Below are 18,008 nucleotides of genomic sequence, written 5' to 3' on the forward strand. Positions count from 1 at the left end.
CAATCTCCAGCCAGTGTGTTAAGGAGCATCGCATATGTTTATCCACAGTGGATGTGTTAAGGAGCATTGGAACACTTACTGCAAATGTTGAATATTCCCTCTCTGGAGTTGGGCTGGTTCTAGACAAACAGGGGGTTGATATGGCTGAGTGTGGAGGTTGTGGAACTGGCCTGCCTACTCAGCCAGGCTGCAGTGAAGGAATACAGTTGCCAGTTCCCTTACATTATTAATATCTTGTAAATGGAGAGCTTGCATACCCTGGAGAAGGGGTAAGCTAGAACTTTTTCCCCCCCTGGTGTGCATAAGATTGGGTCTCTTATGTTTCAAGAAGTTAAAAGAAAACTTCATTAAGAATGTGATCACCTCACCTGAAGCAGCCGCGCGTTGCTCCGTTTGTTCAGACCGCCCCATTCTCCTTCCATGTGTAGACAACACTTGAGATTTCCGTAGTCAGACGTTCGACTGGTTTTGAATAAAAACGTGAGCTTCAACCCCTCACTTTCCTCGTTCATTTTCCTGGCCTGGCTAGTGTACCTCCTGATGGCTGCTGTGTGACACTGTGTTGGTCTGGATGGGCCATTGGACTAATTCAACATGGCTTCTCTTATATGCAGGGCAGTGATGCTCTGTATTCTTGGTACTTGGGGGGCAATAGTGGGAGGGCTTCTGCTGGTGGACCTCCTGATGGCACTTGGGTGATGGCCACTGTGTGACACAAGAGTGTTAGACTAGATGGGTCATTGGCCTGATCCAACATGTCTTCTCTTATGTTCTTATGTCTGGGGAAGTGATGCTTTATATTCTTGGTGCTTGGGGGGGTGGGGTGCACAGTGGAAGGGCTTCTGCAGTTCTGGCCCTGCTGGTGAACCTCCTAATGGCACTTGGGTTTTGGCCGCTATGTGACACAGAGTGTTGGACTGCGTGGGCCATTGACCTGATCCAACATGGCTTCTCTTATGTCTGGGGAAGTGATGCTCTATAATCTTGGTGTTTTGGGGGTCACAGTGGGAGGGCTTCTGGAGTTCTGGCCCTGCTGATGGACCTCTTGATGGCCCCTGGGTTTTGGCCGCTGTATGACACAGAGCGTTGGACTAAATGGGCCATTGGCCTGATCCAGCATGGCTTCTCTGATGTTCTTATGTTTGGGGAAGTGATGCTCTGTATTCTTGGTGCTTTGGGGGCCACAGTGGGTGGGCTTCTGGAGCTCTGGCCCTGCTGATGGACCTCTTGATGGCCCCTAGTTTTTGGCCGCTGTATGACACAGAGTGTTGGACTGGATGGGCCATTGGCCTGATCAAACATGGCTTCTCTTATGTTCTTATGTGACACAGAGTGTTGGAATGGATGGGCCACTGGCCTGATCCAACATGGCTTCTCTTATGTGACACAGAGTGTTGGACTGGATGGGCCATTGGCCTGATCCAACAGGGCTTCTCTTATGTTCTTATGTGACACAGAGTGTTGGACTGGATGGGTCATTGGCCTGATCCAACATGGCTTTTCTTATGTTCTTATGTGACACAGAGTGTTGGACTGGATGGGCCATTGGCCTGATCCAACAGGGCTTCTCTTTTGTTCTATTGTGACACAGAGTGTTGGACAGGATAGGCCATTGGCCTGATCCAACATGGCTTCTCTTATGTTCTTGTGACACAGAGTGTTGGACTGGATGGGCCATTGGCCTGATCCAACAGGGCTTCTCTTATGTGACACAGAGTGTTGGACTGGATGGGCCATTGGCCTGATCCAACAGGGCTTTGCTTATGTTCTTATGTGACACAGAGTGTTGGACTGGATGGGCCATTGGCCTGATCCAACATGGCTTCTCTTATGTTCTTAGGAGACACAGAGTGTTGGACTGGATGGGCCACTGGCCTGATCCAACAGGGCTTCTCTTATGTTCTTATGTGACACAGAGTGCTGGATTGGAGGGGCCACTGGCCTGATCCAACAGGGCTCCTCTTATGTTCTTATGTGACACAGAGTGTTGGACCGGATGGGCCATTGGCCTGATCCAGCATGGCTTCTCTGATGTTCTTATGTTTGGGGAAGTGATGCTCTGTATTCTTGGTGCTTTGGGGGCCACAGTGGGTGGGCTTCTGGAGTTCTGGCCCTGCTGGTGCACCTCTTGATGGCCCCTGGTTTTGGGCTAGATGGGCCATTGGCCTGGTCCAGCATGACTTTGCTTATGACCGTATACACAGTGGCTTATATTTTGATTCCCTCTCTTTACACCCAGTGTTTCCTCTAACCTGTGCACGAGTGGCCTCTCATTAACACAGGAAGCAATCTGTTCATTAACTCAGCAGCAGTCTGGAGCCGCACAGCGTCTTGCACTGCCCCACCGCCCATTTTAAGATTACAGCGGTTGTATTCTTAACAGGATGTGAACTGCTCCACTCAGTAGGGGAAGAAATTAGAGGAAACATTGTCTCCATCAGTGGCAAATAATCCTTCCTGTTCCTGGGGCAGAGGGCTTGTTTCCCTGGGACCCTGAAGTACCCTGCGCCTCGCCCCTGTGGTCCTCTGTGAAGGTTTCACAAACGTTCTGAACTCCGCACGCACTCTACAGCGGCTGTGCTGCATCTCAGCGTTTTGTGACTGGTCCCACCTCCCCAGCAGTTAGAGTACTGATGAACATTCCAGGGCGTCAGAACTGTGCAGCCGCTGTGCAGCCCTCCAGACGGACAGTTGGGCAGCTTGATACCGATTGTAAACTCACCTTGGGGTATAAAACATTTGGTGTCATTGAGAGCCAGTTTGGTGTAGTGGTCAAGTGGGTGGACTCTTATCTGGGAGAGCCAGGTTTGATTTCCCAATCCTCCACTTGCAGTCGCTGGAATGGCCTTGGGTCAGCCATAGCTCTCTCAGAGCTGTCCTTGAAAGGGTAGCTTCTGTCAGAGCTCTCTCAGCCTCACCTACCTCACAGGGTGTCTGTTGTGGGGGAGGGGGGTGAAGTAAAGGAGATTGTAAGCTGCTCTGATTCAGAGAGAAGGGCGGGGTGTAAGTCTGCAGTCCTTCTTCTTCTTCTAGAGCCCTCTCAGCCCCACCCACCTCACAGGGCGTCTGTTGTGGGGGGAGAAGATATAGGAGATTGTAAGCCACCCTGAGTCTCTGATTCAGAGAGAAGGGCGGGGTATAAGTCTGCAGTCCTTCTTCTTCTTCTAGAGCCCTCTCCAGCCCCACCCACCTCACAGGGCATCTGTTGTGGGGGGAGAAGATATAGGAGATTGTAAGCCACTCTGAGTCTCTGATTCAGAGAGAAGGGCGGCGTATAAGTCTGCAGTCCTTCTTCTTCTTCTAGAGCCCTCTCCAGCCCCACCCACCTCACAGGGCGTCTGTTGTGGGGGAGAAGATATAGGACAGGGGTGGCCAACAGTAGCTCTCCAGATGGTTTTTGCCTACAGCTCCCATTAGCCCTAGCCATTGGCGATGCTGGCTGGGGCTGACGGGAGCTGTAGGCAAAAACCATCTGGAGAGCTACTGTTGGCCACCCCTGATATAGGAGATTGTAAGCCACTCTGAGACTGAATTTCAGAGTATAGGGCGGGATATAAATCCGGTATCAGTGTCCTCATCGTCGTCATCTGTGAGATAGATTGGGTTGATCCGGAGTCATCAGGGAGGAAACGCAGGATGGTTTCTAGCCTTCTGCAAACCCCATATCTTGTCCTCGTCTCCGTGACGCGTCTGATTAGAAGAGAAGGAAATGGGTGGGGGGTGGGGGGGGTGGACAACAACCCAAACTAGCCAGTAAGAAAAGCTCTCCGTGGCAGTTGCTCATGCAGTCTTGGCAAAGCCCTGAAGCCCATTAATATGGTGGAGGGAGGACTGCTCATCCGTTCAAGTCCATGAGGACCTGTTGGGGGGGGGGGCTGCCTGTGTACCCCCCCCCCCGCCTTTTCACTGAGGTTTTTGTGTATCCATAAATATTTGCTCGTGACAGCCGACCTGCTTAAACGAAATCTGCAGCGGAAAAAGATATCACCGGTGTTCTTGCACCGATAACTGGAGCAAACATCATTCGTTTCCCTCGTCTCGCAAAGACCCGAACGTTGGCTTGCTTGTTTGCCTACAGTGAAGCAATATTGTCTGTCGGTGTCCGGCGTTTGCAGGCGGGCGGCTTGACAGGAGGGGAGCCGAAGGGACCCTTGACTTGTTCTCTGATCCCTTTTGGAAACGACAGAGGGGGATTCCACCCACCCACCCCCCACTCACCCCCAGTTAAATCACTCACACCACTTAGTTCTTGCCTCTATTTGCAAACGCTCTCCTCCATCTGTTTGCACTTGCCTTATTGCTTCTGGGTTGCAAAGCTGCATTTCCTGCTATATTTGCATATTCTTGTCTTTCTGTGATTTGCTCCTTTGGAGATAGATATTTTTGAAAGTGGCTGCAGGAGCCTGATTGCGGAGGCACGGCTTAACCCCTTCCCTCTGTGCTGTTTTCCTGATAGAAGAGTGCAGCCGCCCCAAGCTACTGTGTTGGCCCTGGAGACAGACAACTGTATTCTACCTCTCCCCCCACCCCCTTGAGAGTAAACAGCAGCCAGGGAGGAGGATTTCGACCCCGGAAAACAGCTCAGGAGGGACAAGTTGAGAAAGGAAAGGTCCCCTGTGCAAGCAACAGTCGTTTCCGACTCTGGGGTGAGGTCGCTTTCACAACGTTTTCACGGCAGACTTTTGGCGGGGTGGTTTGCCATTGCCGCCCCCAGTCATCTACACTTTCTTCCCAGCAAGCTGGGTACTCATTTGACTGACCTCAGAAGGATGGAAGGCTGAGTCGACCTCGAGCCGGCTACCTGAAAACCCGGCTTCCGCCGGGGATCGAACTCAGGTCGTGAGCAGAGCTTAGGACTGCAGTACTGCTGCTTTAACATTCTGCACCACGGGGCTCTTCAAGTTGAGCGAGGCAGACGATAAATAACTTGAATAAGTTAAAGACCCCGTTTCCAACTCTCTAGTGGATACAGATGACCCTTCTGCTCCCACCCCTACCCCCACGGCTCTTTTTTCACATCAAAATATTTTTTTGGGAGGGGGGGGGTTAGTTTAGTGTAGTGGTTAAGTGCGGAACTGTTATCTGGGAGAACCGGGTTTGATTCCCCACGCCTCCACTTGCAGCTGCTGGAATGGCCTTGGGTCAGCCAGAGCTCTCTTATCTGGGAGAACCGGGTTTGATTCCCCACTCCTCCACTTGCAGCTGCTGGAATGGCCTTGGATCAGCCATAGCTCTTGCAGACCTTGTCCTTGAAAGGGCAGCTTCTGGGAGAGCTCTCTCAACCCCACGTACCTCACAGGGTATAAATCTACAATTATTATTCTTCACCTTCTCCTTCTCTTCCTCCTCCTCCTCGTCCTTCTCCTCCTCTTCTTCCTTTCCCTCCTCCTCCTTCTCCTTCTTCTCCTCCTCCTCCTCTTCTTCCTTCTCCTCCTCCTGTCAAGCATGCATATTTTTGTGTGTCATGATGGTCCATAAGACAAAGAGCAGAACACCAACCTCTCCTGCTCCTCCCCTCTTTTACAACCTAAGGACAAGTAATAAATCCATCTGGCCCATGGATGTTTAGGTTAGCCTTGCTGTGAACGTTGCGTTGTGCCTCTCCCCCAGATTCACTCAGCCAGGTCTTATCGGTTCTCAGAGAAAGTGTGAGAAAGGGAGATGTTTTTAATAGCTTGCATTCCTTAGTAGTAAAAGAGATACTCTGTAGTAACCTTTGAACCCGTGACTCAAATTGCATCTGTATGTTATCCTTTGAAGCTATCCTATAAAGTAACTATGTAAGTCTGTATACGTCATTACTTCCAAGGATTCTGTCCTTGGCAAAGCTATGGAGTTTCTTCAGTAAAGCAACTTTTGATTCAATAACAAAATGATTATTGAGAAATATCGATGCTTGACATTTTGTAAGTAATCTTACTTGGGGACGTAACCGAACTGGCAACTTTCTGACCATATAGCGGAGAGAGCTCCAGACAATGGAGAAGTTCCCAACACTCTAAAGCAACAACAATAATAATAATAATGTTTTATTTATATCCCGCCCTCCCCGCCAAGGCAGGCTCAGGGCGGCTAACAACATATCAATACAATAAATTATACAATAGGTATTAAAAACAGCATTTAACCTTAAAAACATTCCAGTTTAAAATTACACATTAAATATTTCTGGTGCTATTCTCTCAGTAGATATGATGGCGGATCTCATTTAAGGCGAATCCATCAAGCGTTTAGTCAGGCAAAGGCCATGCTAAAAAGGATGGTCTTGCAGGCCCTGCGGAACTCTTCGAGGCTCCGCAGGGCCCGCACTTCTTCCGGGAGCTGGTTCCATAGGTGTGGGGCTGCAATAGAGAAGGCTCATTTACAGGTATTCTGTAGTTTTGCCTCCTTCAGCCCAGGGATAGTCAGTTGGTTCTTCCCCGCTGACCTCAGTGCTCTCTGGGGTTCATATGGGGAGAGACGGTCCTTCAGGTAGGCAGGTCCTCGACCATATAAAGCAACCACTGGGTGAAGAACGAGGAGACAGTGCCGACCCGAAAACTTCTCCGTGGCACATCCTCGACACTAGGAGAGCGGCAGGAAGAGGATCTCCACTGCACATACAGCAGTTGTTCATCACTCCCAAAGTGTGGGTCCCCAGAAAGTCCACCACCTTGATGGACGAAGCACCAGCTCGGAGAGAAGCAATCCTGGCACTACCCTCCATGCGTTCGAGGATGGGGGAAGACAGCGACCAGGGCGCTTTGGAGGTGAGCGGGGGAGATGGCCAGGAAGACAGAGAGTGGCCATACCCAGACCCAGACGAAGAGGAGGAGGAAGAGCAGAACCCCGACGCTTGGGACTTCCTCCAAATGATGAGATTTGAGATGGCAGAGATGGCCAAGGGGCTGCGAGATGAAATGCAAACCAATGCTACATTCATAGTCCCAAGAGGTGAGGAGGCAGTTGGAAAGGGTGCTGCAACCCCCAGATCTAAGAGGAGGACTGCTGTCTCCGCCGCCGCCCCTAGTGGGACAGCAACCCTGACCGCCGCCACCGTTGCAGCTACCCCGCGACTTCGGAAGAGGCCGAGAACTAGATGCCACCTTTGACGGGGACCCCGAAAAGGTGGAGTATTTCTCGATACAAGCAAATAGCTTCATGCATTATTGGGGGAACACCTTCCCTGATGAGTTCAGCAGAGTGAATTATTTGGGGACGAAACTGAAGGGGGCGACCAAATGGTGATACGTGAGTCTATACGAAACCAGGAGCCCCGAGTTAGACAACGTAGCGGCATTCCTACGAGCCCCACTGACCCAGTACGAAGACCTTCTGCAGAAAACAAGAGCCCTTACTGCAGTGGGAGACCTACAACAAGGGTCCAAAGCAGTAAGAGAATACGCGGCCGAATTCAGAGTCAATGCAGCCAAAGTACAGGGATGGAATGAGCAGATGAAGATAGAACAGTTCCAGCGAGGCCTGAACGTGAGTGTACTGGAAGTTAGTGTCTTCTCCAGCACCCCAGCTCAAAAGCATCTATTCTTCTGCACTCGGCCTTCCTTATGGTCCAGCATCTCACAGCCATACAATACGCTTGTGGTGGCTGATTACTACTGGGAATCTCTCGGCTTGGCTTCGCGAACGAAGATTTAAGAAGGGTGCAATAGTCCACGTTTGCTGCAGGCTCGCTGGTGGCTGACAAGACCAATGTGGGACAGGCAGGTCCGGCCACAGCGGCTGCAGGGAAAAGTCTGATTTAGGGTTGGTCCTGTAGCAGTGCGATTCTTCCTCAATCTCCTTTTGTCCTCAAGACCAGCTATGCGTGTGTTCTCAAAGGAAGAGACAGCCTGGTGGATGGTGTGCCTCCATGCTTTGCGATCTGAGGCTAGGTCAGACCACTGGTGATGGTTGATGTGACAGGTGCTAAGGGATTTCTTCAAGGAGTCCTTGTACCTCTTCTTTGGTGCCCCTCTGATCTTCTTCGTGGTCTCTGTGCATCACACTGATGGGATATAGGCGCCCGCGCCGATCTCGATCGGTATTCTTGAAAGCTGCGGATTTCCGCGCCCCAGGCCCAGTGCGCATGCGCAGAAGCCCCACCGCGCATGCTCACAGGGACCGGAGCGGACATCCCGCCAGTTCTCTTCTGACCGCCGCTTGGATCAGTCGATCTCTCGCCACGGTCGGTAGAAATCCTTTTTGAAAGTTGCGAGCTATACTTTTTAGATTCAATTGACACTTTTCTTTGGCTAAGACCACACAACAGTCTTTTTAAAGACTAAGGAGCGTGGGGGAAAGAAGTTTTATCTTCTCAGAATTCGCCTCGGCCCCCCCCCTCCCGCTCCCTCCCCCACCCACCCCGCATGGAAAAGCGGTGGGGATTTTTCAAAAGGTGCAAGAACTGTGGAAGCAAAATCGCCCCTCCAGACGGGCACGATCTCTGCCTTTTCTGCCTAGGGGAAACACACATCCCGGAGACGTGCACCCACTGCGCGAAGTTTTCCCGCCAAACGAAGAAAAACCGCGCGGGCCGCCTGGCAGCGGCACTAATGGAGAAGGCACTCTCGCCCAAGAAAATGGCGGCGGAGACACATAAGCCGTCGACATCGGGACAAAGCGGCACCGACAATACCGCCCCCGACGCCGATCGCCCTTCTAAGGTGGGCTCGGCATCTAAGTCCGACTCCTCTACTCCTGTAAAACGGATAAGGGAGGAGAAAGGACTTCAGCCGGAAGCAAAGAAAAAGAGGAAAGCGGACAGACATACATCATCCGCAACCTCGCTTCCGACGTCGCCATCGAAGTCGCTGGCGAAAGTACCACCTCTGAAGCTGTTTGCTTCACCACGCCGCCGGTCAAGCCCCCCGGTATTGGCATCGATGTCTACACAAATCGCCATCTCCTCGGACTCCGATCGAGACTTGGACTTGACTCAACAATCGGGAACGGAGGACAGCCCGCCAGACCACACTGTCGAAGACACCGTTCGGACCCGAACACCGACTCGGGACCCATCGGTCAGCCCTGATCGTCGACGAGCCCGGACCCCGAAAAGAGACCGGCCTACCTCACCCAGACGGAGAAGCGTCGGGCGCGATTCCTCCGACAGTCCTCATAGACATCAGCGCAGCCCTCAGGGTCGTCATCGATCCCGAGACTCGGAGGAGAGATCCCACGATAGGGATCGTTCCCCCCTTCACAGACCACCACCACCACCCATGTCATGGGACCAGAGACAGTGGCAGTATCTGTACGGGTCCTGCGCCATGCCCTCCATGTTCCTGTGGTTCCCTCCTAAACATTTAGACTGGGACCAACAGTCCGAAGCTTCGGTAAGATCACGGACGTCGTATCGGCCCAAACAAGCATCTGCATCAGCTTCGAAATCTTCGGACGCGACGCCTCCAAAGAGACAAAAAACCCCTCCACGTACGGGGAGCCCGGATCGCCGAAAGACGCCTGACTCACCAAAGGTCCCAGAGACACCCAAACGTTCTCCCGGACATTCTGAATCAGGAGACGCCTCTCCTGAATCTAACGAAGGTTCCCTTCGGGAAGAACAGGATATCTCCTCCCCGGACGAACCTACCCCATCGAGCAAAGTAGGTGAGGAATTACCCATATCTCCTTCCGAGGACTTAAAATCCTATGGGGACTTAGTTAAGAGGATGGCGATGACCCTATCGCTACCGACGGTCCAACCGACGCCGATAGTTACGGACAATGTATTCGATGTTGTACAGCTAGATACCTCGACGGCTATCGCCCTACCGCTCACGACGGTCATGCTTCATACGACCAAATCCTCATGGGATAGACCAGCCTCAACACCGATAAGCTCCCGAAGGCTCGACCACATGTATCGGGTGCAGGAATCCACAGCAGAATTTTTATTCAACCATCCAAAACCGAACTCTGTGGTGGTAGCATCCTCCTCAAAGGCCAGAAAAACGCACGCTACTCCCCCAGATAAAGAAGGGAAGAAACTGGACAACCTAGGTAGAAGATTCTACACTGCAGGTTCGTTAGGCGTGAAGGTGGCAAATTATGGTGCATGTATGGGTCGCTATCAGTATGCCCTATGGGACCAGTTGTCATCCCTCCCGGACCTGTCGGAACAGGCTAAACAGGCAATAAAGAAGATCCAAAAAGAAGGTATCGCCCTTGCCAAACAGCAAATCAATTCTGCCAAGCATGCAGGTGACATAGCAGCAAAAACACTCACCTTAGCGATTACTTTGAGACGTCATTCCTGGCTCAGATCAACAGCACTCCAGCCAGATACTCAATCCTATGTTGAGGACCTCCCTTTTGATGGAAATGGATTGTTCAGCTCCAATACAGATTCTGTATTACAGGAAATGGACAAAAGCATTAGAACGTCACGCAATTTAGGGGTTCCCATCTCGGCTAAGTCCCAAGGCAGACGCAGTTGGAATAAACCATGGAACAAGAAGCAGTTCCCCAAACAACCAGCTGAACAACAATGGAGGCCCAAGGGCTCCACATCATACTCCAAACCACCTTACAACCCCAAGTCAAAATATTCGCCGACTTCTTCACAATCGGCCAGGCAAAAGGGGAATAGGCCCTCCAAACAGGGCCTTTGACTGCCTTCTCCCCTATTTTACCCCTTCCCCCCTCCACTCGGACCATACCAGACTTTTCCCATATTTCCACACTTGGTCCACAATTACTACGGACAAATGGGTTTTAAGTATAATACTCAAGGGCTATCAGCTAGAATTCAAGGAAAGTCCGATAGTTCCCACCGTCATCCATACCAGAACATCCACCACTCTGCAGATGGAGGTCCAATCTCTCCTCCAAAAAGATGCTATCGAGCAAGTACCAATCAACCAAATTGGGGAAGGTTTCTACTCCCGATACTTCACCATCCCCAAAAAGGATGGTGGCCTTCGACCCATTATGGACCTCCGGGGCCTGAACCAATTCATACTAACCCAAAAATTCAGAATGGTCTCCCTACAAAACATCTTGCCCCTACTAAATCAAGGGGACTGGATGGCCACCCTGGACCTGCAGGATGCATATTTCCACATAACTATACACCCAGATCACAGGAAGTTCCTCAGGTTTACAATCGGAAACACCCACTTCCAATACAAGGCCCTACCCTTTGGCCTCTCCACGGCACCGAGAGTGTTTACAAAGACTATGGTGGTGGTGGCAGCTCACTTGCGTCTACAAGGGATCAATATCTTTCCCTATATAGACGATTGGCTGATAGTGGCAAATTCCAAACCTCTGTTGCTACAACACATACAGCGCACCCTAGCCCTTCTGGAAAATCTGGGCCTACGGGTCAACCCACGGAAATCAGCACTACAACCCTCTCAAAGGGTACAATTCATAGGAGCCATACTGGACTCACGAATCTGCACAGCTTTCCTCCCGACTCAAAGAGCGGAGGACATCGTCTCACTGACGCGTGTGTTTCTTACAAACCCGACGGTTACAGCGTTCCAAATACAACGCCTCTTGGGCCTAATGGCATCGACCACAGCAGTGCTCAAATTTGCCAGATTCCACATGAGAACATTGCAGTTATGGTTCCTGCGCGTGTTCAATCATCAAAGGGATCCACCCTTATGCCAGCTGACCGTCCCGATGACTGTACTCGAGACCCTGTCTTGGTGGCGGGAAGAGGAGAACCTCCTCCAAGGAGCCCCGTTCCACAAACAGACTCCCACGGTGACCATAACGACAGATGCGTCACTATGGGGCTGGGGAGCCCACATGAACGACATATGTGTGGGGGACAAGTGGCCCCAGGATCTCCTCCGCTACCACATCAATTTTCTAGAATTATTAGCCATACACCATGCCATTGTCTCATTCAAACATCTAATTGGGAGGAAAACGGTGGCGATTCTGACAGACAACACTACTGCCATGTCTTACGTAAACAGACAGGGTGGCACAGTCTCGAGGAAGCTGTGCTCCCTAGCCTTAAGAATCTGGGAAATTTGCAGAGAATCAGACACGACCCTGATAGCCACGCATCTTCCGGGCACTCTAAACACCTGTGCGGACTATCTCAGCCGCGGGGGAGCTTCGCTCCACGAGTGGGAGCTCAATTGGAAGTTTCTCCGTCCCGTGTTCCAGAAATGGGGCACACCGGAAGTAGACGTCTTCGCCACACGCAGCACCTCGAAATGCAACATGTTTTGCTGCAGAGGAGGCGCGGACCCCCTAGCACTGGGAGACGGGCTGTTGATAACATGGACTCACTTACATGTGTACCTCTTCCCACCGGTACCGCTAATCACGAGGGTCGTCCACAAGATCCACCTCGAACGCCCCAAGGGGATCCTCATCACACCATGGTGGCCCAGGCAGCAGTGGTTCTCCCCTGTAATGACGCTGTCTCACGGGATATTCCATCAATTCCCGACGAGCTCGGACCTTTTATTGTCCCACGAGGGGCAAGTAATCCATCACGATGTGCCCCACTTGAAACTGACGGCGTGGAGGCTGGCGTAACAAGTCTCTCTGACAGGGTTCTACAGGTTATACAAAACTGCAGAAAGTTATCTACTAGGAAGTCATATGAGTACAAGTGGAAGACATTTGTCCGATTTGTAACCGGAACAAACAAAGAACCGAGGAAGGCAGGCCTTCCTCTAATATTGGACTTCCTACTCTCACTTCTGGACAAAGGGCTAACTGTGACGTCAGTGAGAGTATATTTAGCAGCCATATCGGCCAACCACGATCAGGTTGAAGGCTACTCGGTGTTTTCACACCCTAATGCCAAAAAGTTCCTGAAAGGGTTATCGAGGTTATACCCTGCGGTGCGAGACCCAGCCCCTGCCTGGGACCTCCCAGCTGTATTACAAACACTAACGGGGAAACCCTTTGAACCCATGGCAACATGTTCTTTACAGCTGTTATCCTGGAAGATAGCCTTCCTAGTAGCGGTAACATCGGCTCGCAGGGTGGGAGAACTTGCAGCCCTACGCTGTGACGAGCCATATCTGAAGTTCAATGCTGAAGGAGTAAGGTTGCGACCTGATGTAACCTTCCTGCCGAAGGTGACATCGCCCTTCCATCTGAATGCGGAAATATGTCTACCCACATACTTTCCTAACCCAGGTTCAGACCTGGAACGAAGACTGCATACCCTCGATGTGAAAAGGGCACTCTCATTCTACCTACATAGAGTAAGGCCGGAACGCAAGGACACCAGGCTCTTTATTTCGTATTCCACTACACCGCGAGGTGTTAGAGTTTCGTCACAACGGATCTCGAAGTGGATAACTGAGACCATAAAGTTATGCTACTTACTCAACAAAAAACCTCTGCCGAGACAAATTAGAGCTCATTCCACTAGAGCCCTAGCAACGTCAGCAGCCTTCATGAGAGGGGTACCACTGAAAGACATTTGCGACGCTGCCACGTGGTCAGGGTCTCATACGTTCGTGAGACATTATGCATTGGACCTGCACTGGCGTAGTCGTTCTTCAGTGGGCCGTGCGGTGCTTCAAGAGGCCTCTCGCTGATGGACCGTTGCACCCTCCTCCAGGTATGACTCTGGCTTGCTAATCTCCCATCAGTGTGATGCACAGAGACCACGAAGAAGATAAACAGGTTTCCTACCTGTAACTGATGATCTTCGAGTGGTCATCTGTGCAGTCACACTACCCGCCCTCCTTCCCCTCCGCTGCCGGTCCATCTCTAAGGGCTTACGCAGCGGTCAGAAGGAACTGGCGGGATGTCCGCTCCGGTCCCTGTGAGCATGCGCGGTGGGGCTTCTGCGCATGCGCACTGGGCCTGGGGCGCGGAAATCCGCAGCTTTCAAGAATACCGATCGAGATCGGCGCGGGCGCCTATATCCCATCAGTGTGACTGCACAGATGACCACTCGAAGATCATCAGTTACAGGTAGGAAACCTGTTTTTTCGATGGCCGGTGGAGAGTTCGCCATACAGGGCAATCTTGGGAAGGCGGTGGTTTTCCATCCTAGAAATATGCCCTGCCCAGCGCAGCTGCGTCTTCAACAGCAGTGCCTCGATGCTGGTAACCTCTGCCCGCTTGAGGACTTCAGTGTTGGTCACAAAGTCACTCCAGTGGATGTTGAGGATGGTGCGAAGGCAGCGCTGATGAAAGCGCTCAAGGAGTCGCAGGTGATGACGGTATAAAACCCACGATTCGGAGCCATAGATGAGGGTTGTCATCACAACCGCTTTGTAAACATTGATCTTTGTGCCTTTTTTCAGATGCTTGTTGCTCCACACTCTTTTGTGCAGTCGGCCAAATGCACGGTTTGCCTTTGCCAGCCTGTTGTCAATCTCCTTGTCGATCTTGGCATCTGAGGAGATGATGCACCCCAGGTAGCTGAACTGCTGGACTGTCTTCAGAACTGATTCACCCACAGTGATGCAGGGAGGGTGATAATCTTCCTGGGGTGCAGGCTGGTGGAGAACTTCTGTCTTCTTCAGACTAACTTCTAGGCCGAATAGCTTGGCAGCCTCTGCAAAGCAGGACGTCATATGCTGCAGAGCTGATACCGAGTGGGAGACGAGTGCAGCATCATCAGCAAACAGTAGCTCTCGGATGAGTTTTTCCATTGTCTTGGAGTGTGCCTTTAGTCGCCTCAGGTTGAACAGGCTGCCATCGGTGCGATAGCGGATGTAGACACCATCGCTTTGTATATACGGACTTTTGTTGGCAGGGTGATGTCTCTACTTTTTATCACACTGCCCAGATTCGCCATAGCTGTCCTCCCAAGGAGCAAACGTTTTTTTAATTTCATGGCTACAGTCACCATCTTCAGTGATCCTGGATCCCAAAAATGTGAAGTCTGTCACTACTTCCATGTCTTCCCCTTCTATTTGCCAAGGTGTGATGGGGCCGGATGCCGTGATCTTAGTTTTTTTGATGTTGAGTTTCAAGCCTACTTTTGTGCTCTTCTCTTTCACCCTCAACAAGAGGTTCTTTAGGTCCTCCTCACTTCCTGCCATTAGAGTGGTGTCATCTGCATATCTGAGGTTGTTGATGTTTTCCCCAGCAATCTTAAAGCTTGTTATGGGGCAGGGGTGGCCAACGGTAGCTCTCCAGATGTTTTTTGCCTACAACTCCCATCAGCCCCAGCCAGCATGGCCAATGGCTGGGGCTGATGGGAGTTGTAGGCAAAAAACATCTGGAGAGCTACCGTTGGCCACTCCTGTTATAGGGGCACCCGAATGGCCTTGTTACAGGAGGGAGGGAAGGGAGCTCTCTGTCCGGCAGACTTTGTTAGAACCGGTGCTTCATTGCTTCATGGAGCAGAATTCCCTTCTTCCTTTGGGTTGGATTTTTAGCTGAACCTTTCCCCAGTCCTTTTTTCAGGGTGAGATGAGCTGGTGGCCAGCTCCCAGACCAGAATTCAGGCCTCCTTTATTATTATTTTTTTCTGATCTCAAATCGTAGTCCTTACTGTGACCTCATGGGGTTTTGAAGTCAAGAGATGTTCAGAAAGGGGTTGTGGCTCAGTGGAAGAGCCTCTGCCTTGCATGCAGAAGGTCCCAGGTTCAATTCCCGGCATCTCCAGTGAAAAAGGACCAGGCTGTATGTGATGGGGGAGACCTCAGCCTGAGACCCTGGAGAGCCGCTGTCGGTCTGAGTAGACAATCCTGGCCTTGAGGAGAGGAGAGCCAGTTTGGTGTAGTGGTTAAGTGTGCGGACTCTTATCTGGGAGAACCGGGTTGGATTCCCCACTCCTCCACTTGCACCTGCTGGAATGGCCTTGGGTCAGCCATAGCTCTGGCAGAGGTTGTCTTTGAGAGGTCAGCTGCTGTGAGAGCCTCTCAGCCCCACCCACCTCACAGGGTGTCTGTTGTGGGGGAGGAAGGTAAAGGAGATTGTGAGCCGCTCTGAGACTCTTTGGAGTGGAGGGCGGGATATAAATCCAGTATCTTCATCTACCTCACAGGGTGCCTGTTGTGGGGGGGGGGGAAGGTAAAGGAGATTGTGAGCCACTCTGAGACTCTTCGGAGTGGAGGGTGGGATATAAATCCAATATCTTCATCTACCTCACAGGGTTTCTGTTGTGGGGGAGGAAGGGAAAGGAGATTGTGAGCCGCTCTGAGACTCTTCAGAGTGGAGGGTGGGATATAGATCCAATATCTTCATCTACCTCACAGGGTGTCTGTTGTGGGGGAGAAAGGTAAAGGAGATTGTGAGCCTCTCTGAGACTCTTCGGAGTGGAGGGCGGGATATAAATCCAATATCTTCATCTACCTCACAGGGTGTCTGTTGTGGGGGAGAAAGGTAAAGGAGATTGTGAGCCGCTCTGAGACTCTTCGGAGTGGAGGGCGGGATACAAATCCAATATCATTATCTTCTTCTTCTTCTTGATGGACCAATGGTGTGATTCAGTATCAGGCGGCTTCATGCGTGTTTAGTGATGTTTTGCCATTGCCGGCCTCTCTGCATAGCAATCCTGGGCTTCCTTCCCTCCAAGTGCCGACCAGGACCAACCCTTCGTAGCTTCTGAGATCAAACTTGCCTGGGTCATCAAGATCAGGGCAATTAGTCTTAATTAGCTTTCAACAAATCCCTCCAAAGTTTCGGCAGATCAGTAGTGTACATAAAATCCTCTCTGTCTCTCATTGTAATATATCATTAGAGCTGTCACCTGGTAAAACCATCTGAGTTGTCCGTCAGTTAATCTGCAGAAATTTCCATGACGGAACAATTGATCTAATGCGGAAAAAAAGAAAGAAATGTCTTTGTTCTTAGACGCACAAGGGTGGGGGCAACTGGCATAACCTCAAAAGAGGTATCGCCCCATTTTACGGAGGAGGAAACCCGTATTTGAAGATCTGCAGAGTTTTCAAATGAGTAATTGCATTTAAAATAACAAGATCAAGGCCAGAAGTGATGCTTTGTTAACGGACTTGGCCTTTGCTTTGGTAAAGGTAAAATAACACTCGGGCAAGACGTTTTCCGACTGCTTCCCAGCTGCAAAACGAGAATCACGATAGTCAGCTATATCCAGTTCAAGGGGCAGCATTCCAGAGAAGTTCAAGGCAATCCGAAAATGGGTTTCCATACTAATAATCTGTAGCGTGTGGTGGTTTGACAAGTTGAATAGTTAACAAAGAAGGGCGGGGGGGGGGAGAAATAAACCAGAGGATCTGGACAGAAATCTGCCATACAAAGGTTTTTTAGATCACTAGTCTTCTTTCATAGAGCCCCATGGCGCAGGAGTGGTAAAGCTCAAGTACTGCAGTCCTAAGCTGTACTCACGACCTGAGCTCGATCCTGATGGAAGCTGGGTTCAGGTAGTCGGCTCAAGGCTGACTCAGCCTTCTGACCTTTCGAGGTTGGTAAAATGGGTACCCAGCTTGCAGGGGGGAAAGTGAAGATGACCAGGGAAGGCAATGGCAAACCACCCCGTCAAAAGTCTGCCGTGAAAATGTTGTGAAAGTAGCGTCACTTCAGATTCGGAAACAACTGGTGCTTGCACAGGAGACTACCTTTACCTTTGTTTTTTAGTCTTCTTTTGCAGATGCAGAAAATCAGTTGTGTGGTTTTGCAAGATGAAACTCAAATTGGCAAGCCAGGGCTGTCCAACGGATAGAAGGCTAGATTTGGCTCAGGTTGTAGATGCTCACCCCATCCGCAGTCGGCTTTCAAGCTCGTCGCTCGGCCTCTCTTTCTTGTCTGAAACATGGGATTACGATGACCTCTCTTCCGTGGGTTTTGATGAGGATTAATGATTGCGTTTGGCTAGAATCTGTGCAACGCTTTGGGGAGCGAAGGGTTCCCATAAATCTTTGGCAGCAAATCAATCCATACCAGCCGGGTTCATTTTCCAGTTCAGCTGGTCTTATATATAAATGCATATAAAAAGAATAAGGCAGCCCCGTGGCGCAGAGTGGTAAAGCTGCAGTACTGCAGTCCGAGCTCTCTGCTCATGACCTGAATTCGATCCCAACAGAAGCTGGGTTCAGGCAGCCCTCTCAGGTTTGACTCCGCCTTCCATCCTTTAGAGGTTGGTCAAAGGAGTCCCCAGC

The 18,008-nt window shown here is 51.0% G+C and overlaps 1 protein-coding gene and 1 non-coding gene across 2 annotated transcripts in view; both read left to right on the top strand.

The window, feature by feature from the left end:
* ATRN (attractin) overlaps nt 1–18,008 on the top strand; it is a 466,134-nt gene that overhangs the window by 366,238 nt on the left and 81,888 nt on the right. The gene's annotated exons all lie outside the window — the stretch shown is intronic.
* Nucleotides 15,466–15,537, top strand: TRNAA-UGC (transfer RNA alanine (anticodon UGC)). Its single transcript has one exon. It is a non-coding gene; the product is annotated as a tRNA-Ala (tRNA).

This window comes from Heteronotia binoei, chromosome 9, assembly GCF_032191835.1.
Source record: "Heteronotia binoei isolate CCM8104 ecotype False Entrance Well chromosome 9, APGP_CSIRO_Hbin_v1, whole genome shotgun sequence".
NCBI lineage: Eukaryota > Metazoa > Chordata > Lepidosauria > Squamata > Gekkonidae > Heteronotia > Heteronotia binoei.